Raw genomic sequence first — 6,057 nt, 5'->3', positions numbered from 1 at the left:
GGGTCGCATGAAGAGACATGACAGGCCAGCAGATGGCGTAATAAAATACAGGTTCAACAGTGTGTGTGCGTACAAAACTTCAGGTAAAGTTGTCAAAAATACTGCAATATGACATGCAAAGTGCATAGATAGTGTCATATTTAAAACTTCTGAGGCCTCTGAAATTCTAACAGGACCAAAACTTTGCTGAAAAACCTGTTGCACACAATCTACTACATGCCTTCTGTCATCTGATTGATAATTTATACTTTTTTAAGCAAGTAAAAGGCCTTTGAGTGTAATTGTAAACATGTCCCCCTTCAGGTCAGGGTTCTATTTGCTGTAAAATCTTTACTGATTTTAAAGGAAACATAAAATTATATTAAAAAAAACCTTTACACTTTGAAATTACACACAGGAAAACAGCTTCCTGACTATTATTTTATATGTCAGGCTTTATTATTAGGGTTATTATTATTATTACTTATTATTCAGTAGTTTTTTTTTTTTTTTTAAAGCACAGTTCACAGCACAGTTTCACAGTTTTTGATTGATTGATCAAATAAATAAATCAAATAAACACATCCAGAACTGCAGTAGTAACAATGTGCAATGTCCAAATGGTAGTTTTGCGCCCTTAAAGGTGCCATCAAACGTTTTTTTACAAGATGTAATATAAGTGTAAGGTGTCCCCTGAATGTGTCTGTGAAGGTTTCAGCTCAAAATACCCCATAGATTTTTTATTATTCATTTTTTTAACTGCCTATTTTGAGGCATAATTATAAACGAGCCGATTCAGGCTGCTGCCCCTTTAATTGCTCGCACTCTCCGCCCCCCCCGAGCTCTCGACTCTATCATTGCATAAACAAAGTTCACACAGCTAATATAACCCTCAAAATGGATCTTTACAAAGTGTTCGTCATGCATGCTGCATGCATACATCGGATTATGTGAGTACTGTATTTATTTGGATGTTTACATTTGATTCTGAATGAGTTTGAGGCTATGCTCCGTGGCTAACGGCTAATGCTACACTGTTGGAGAGATTTATAAAGAATGAAGATGTGTTTTTGCATTATACAGACTGCAAGTGTTTAATAATGAAAATAACTACGTCTCTTGTCTCCGTGAATACAGTAAGAAACAATGGTAACTTTAACCACATTTAACAGTACATTAGCAACATGCTAAAGGACATTTAGAAAGACAATTTACAAATATCACTAAAAATATCATGATATCATGGATCATGTCAGTTATTATTGCTCCATCTGCCATTTTTCGCTATTGTTCTTGCTTGCTTACCTAGTCTGATGATTCAGCTGTGCACAGATCCAGACGTTCTGCCCTTGTCTAATGGCTTGAACATGAGCTGGCATATGCAAATATTGGGGTCATACATATTAATGATCCCGACCGTTACGTAACAGTCGGTGTTATGTTGAGATTTGCCTGTTCCTCAGAGGTCTTTTAAACAAATGAGATTTATATAAGAAGGAGGAAACAATGGAGTTTGAGACTCACTGTATGTCATTTCCGTGTACTGAACTCTTGTTATTTAACTATGCCAAGATAAATTCAATTTTTAATTCTAGGGCACCTTTAAAGGGCACTTAATCAGGAAGGAGATGACATTTTAGGGCCGTTCCAAAGGGAACTGAACTAAAGGCCCTGTCCCAAATGGCACGCTTCATATGCACTTTCAGTCTTGTGGAATGGCTGGCACGTACGCGTGTCCGTTAAGTCAATGAGACCTTAGGGAGTCCTATTTGTCATTTTAGGTTTCAGAAGGGTGCTCATGAGCACCCCTTTGCGGTCGATTTGTGCAAAGGGTCTGAATACTTAGGACCATGTGATATTTCAGTTTTTCTTTTTTAATAAATCTGCAAAAATGTCAACAATTCTGTGTTTTTCTGTCAATATGGGGTGCTGTGTGTACATTAATGAGGAAAAAAATGAACTTAAATGATTTTAGCAAATGGCTGCAATATAACAAAGAGTGAAAAATTTAAGGGGGTCTGAATACTTTGCGTACCCACTGTATTTTACAAGTATAAAGGTTATTATAGTTATAATAACTAAACCTAAAACCAAAAAAAAAAAAAACTTCATTACTTGAAATTAATGTTAACTGAAATAAAAAATAATATAATATATACAAAAAAATTTCATCAGTTTCCAAGCTTTAGCTTAACCTGATGAACTAAAATAACTAAAACAGAAATAAAAAAAAAACTATATAGACGTTTAAAAGCAAAAACTAAAAGACGAAAGCAAATGAAAGCAGAAAAACTTAAAATCAAATCTAATCAAGATTTTAAACAAAAACTAGCCTATAATAGTACCTCAATGATAAGTGTGTCAGTCCCTGACAAGTACTGAATTGAACTGTCTTTTGTGTCTTTTTGCACTTGAACGGTCAAAAACTGCCCGCTTTTGCGAATAAAGTACAGCTGATTGTCTTAAGTGAACATAAACAGTTTGGAGAATATCAGTGTATTGGATCTGTGTATTGTTAGAGAAATGCTTACTTAATGCATTACAATTTAACTAAATTAGATTTTAGTCGACTAAAATCTTATTATATTTAGTCGACTAAAACTAAGACTAAAACTAAAATAATTTCCGATGACTAAAATATGACTAAAACTAAATGGCATTTTAGTCAAAAGACTATGACTAAAACTAAATCAAAATTTGCTGTCAAAATTAACACTGTTGTCGAGCCCGTACTGAAGCAAGCTCCGCAGCCGACTTCATCCCGACAGTCAAAGCGGTGTTACGTCACGAAAATGCAGACTCGTAGGAAGTCCGCGAGTGTTTAGGGTGCCATTTGGGACAGGGCCTAAATCCCTTCTACAAGTCCATTACAGAAAGATGTGATGGTTGAAGCTGCAGTCCGTAAGATTTGGCCCTTTGTCGCCATCTCTGTTTGAAAACTGCAATTGCAGTTATTTGCGGAATTATCACCTTTACGTGGGTTGTGCTTCGGCACGGCTCCTCAGCATGGATGAATCTAATGTTTGCTGTCGGTCACCGCACCGGTGTAGATACTGTACTTTAAGAATCACAGATTCTCACCGGAATCCTCACATGCCATATAGACTGCTAGCTGGGACTCATTCTTTATGTAAACAGACGTGAGTAATGACGCAAAGAATTACCCACGGAAAACCCACTTTTATTAGAAAACATTATTACAAGTACAGTACAGTCCAAAAGTTTGGAACCACTAAGATTTTTAATGTTTTTAAAAGAAGTTTCGTCTGCTCACCAAGGCTACATTTATTTAATTAAAAATACAGTAAAAAACAGTAATATTGTGAAATATTATTACAATTTAAAATAACTGTTTTCTATTTGAATATATTTCACAAAGTAATTTATTCCTGTGATGGCAAAGCTGAATTTTCAGCATCATTACTCCAGTCTTCAGTGTCACATGATCCTTCAGAAATCATTCTAATATGCTGATCTGCTGCTCAAGAAACATTTAATGTGTACAATTGTACAAAATATTTGTGTACAATATTTTTTTTCAGGATTATTTGATGAATAGAAAGTTCAAAAGAACAGTGTTTATCTGAAATCTAATCTTTTGTAACATTATAAATGTCTTTACTGCCACTTTTGATTGATTTAATGCATCCTTGCTGAATAAAAGTATTCATTTCTTTAATTTCTTTTCAAAAAAATAAAAATAAAAATTCTTACTGACCCCAAACTTTTGAACGGTAGTGTATAATGCTACAGAAGCTTTGTATTTCAGATAAATGCTGTTCTTTTGAACTTTCTATTCATCAAGGAATCCTGAAAAAAAAAGTACACAACTGTTTTCAACATTGAAAATAATCATAAATGTTTCTTGAGCAGCAGAATCAGCATATTAGAATGATTTCTGAAGGATCATGTGACACTGAAGACTGGAGTAATGATGCTGAAAATTCAGCTTTGCATCACAGGAATAAATTACTTTGTCAAATATATTTAAATAGTACACAGTTATTTTAAATTGTAATAATATTTCACAATATTACTGTTTTTTACTGTATTTTTAATTAAATAAATGTAGCCTTGGTGAGCAGACGAAACTTCTTTTAAAAACATTAAAAATCTTAGTGGTTCCAAACTTTTGGACTGTACTGTATATCGTTGTGAAGGTAAGGAGATAATTTTGAACACTGGCTGGTTATGTACTTGCTCAAAAAAAAAATTTGGATAATTTTTAACCAAAAAAGTTATGGACTGCAGCTTTAATTCAAAGAAGTCATTTTATAATTTATGGTCATGTGATGCAGTGTGGCAAGTCCTTATAATTAATTTCAAAGGCAGATGGCGGGAGAGTTTGAGGTAACATATAGACCTTATGGGCCAGAGAAACAAGCGCACTGACATCTTTAGAATTTGGTGTTTGAACATCAGTTTTCTGCAGTATAGCTCAGTATATTTATATGGCATCGCTGTTGAAGAGTAATTAACTGGTGAATTAGATTTACTTATTGTAGAGTTAACAAAAGTTATCATGAGTTCTTAACTTCATGCTGTGGTATTACATGCTGTGGGGTGCAGTACTGAAAAGGGGCGGGGCTACATTAGGTCTCATAGAACAGCTGATTGTGTGATGGGCGCCGTGCTGCAATATCATAGTAGCATTCCAGGTGAAGTTAATAAGGAAATTAAATTCTTTTTCACTGCTTCCTTTGCCAAATGCGTTCCAAACTACTACATTACAACATGCAAGGGCCCTTCAGAGTGAGTAGGGCACAGTAGGAAATGCTCACTTCTGTTCGAATTTGCCCAATACTAAAACAAAGCCACTTAAGGCAAGCCTGCAAGGTTAGCAAAAAGAAAAAGAAAAAAGCGTAACACTAGCTAACACTGCCGTATGCAAGGAAAGGAGACCAGAGGACATTGTTTTTTTAATGGATGTCAATGGAGGAGAGGCTTCACTACGCTAAATAAACTGCTTTTGTGAGGAAACAGCTTATCATTTAAGGAATCAACAGCCAATCGGCTAATCTTCAACATGTTTGGTCTTAAACGTTTGTTTTGGATTGATCTATTTTTTAGAGTTTACACCAAAAAATGCTGTTTTATAAGAGAAATCATGGACAATTGCGTGACATGTATGATTCCGTTTACAGCACTTCTCATTCATTTGTATGGTATCCGCAAACAATGACTTGATTGTCGGACGAAAACTGAACAAAATTCAATGAAGGCTGTAATGTGATTTTTTTTCTTTGGGATATTTGGGACTTTTGGCATACTCTTTTCAACATACTATGCTTTATTTGTAATCTCACATACTATTTAGGATGGATAGTATGCACATTGACACACAGGGGATGTCTGACTAAAAGCAATAAGTGTCAGTAGTCACAGAGAGTGACCTCTAGTGCTGTGAAGGTGAAACTGCAGGTTGGGATGTTACACTTGAAACCATGTGGAAAAAAAAAAAAAAACTAAACCTGAAACTAAACCTAAAGTTGAACTCACTGACCTGAAAGAAATGGCTATGTTTGGCACAAAGCATATGCAGCAGCTCCCAGGTAACACCATCTCTACTGTAAAGCACACTGGTGGCAGTTTCTGCTATATTAAAATGTAAGTTACAGCTGTATAAAAGCAATATGACAAAACAATATTGCTTAGTATTACGATTACAGTACCATTTCTGCCATTTGCTCTCTCTATACTTCCGTTATCAAGATATATTTAGATTTTAATAGGTTATATCAGTAGTATGACCATTTCAGAGGTGACGAAAACTACAATTTAAAATTAGAGAGCTACAGAAATGTGTCTTTATATTACAAATAAAGCTTCATATTGCAAGTAGGCAACTTTCGACACCCCCTTTATTTTTATCAGAACAAGGTAAAAATGAATGAATAAATAAGTAAATAAATAAATCAAAAGCCTTTATTTTTTCTCTTTTTCTAACCATTAATTCCCATTCCAAATAAATAAATAAATTACATTAGTTAACTACATTAGTTAACATGAACTAATAATGAACTGCACTTATACATCATTTATTAATCTTTGTTAATGTTATTTTCAACATTTACTAAT

Source organism: Megalobrama amblycephala, linkage group LG24 (genome assembly GCF_018812025.1).
Source record: "Megalobrama amblycephala isolate DHTTF-2021 linkage group LG24, ASM1881202v1, whole genome shotgun sequence".
In the NCBI taxonomy this organism is placed as follows: domain Eukaryota; kingdom Metazoa; phylum Chordata; class Actinopteri; order Cypriniformes; family Xenocyprididae; genus Megalobrama; species Megalobrama amblycephala.
This window is presented reverse-complemented; position numbering follows the sequence as displayed.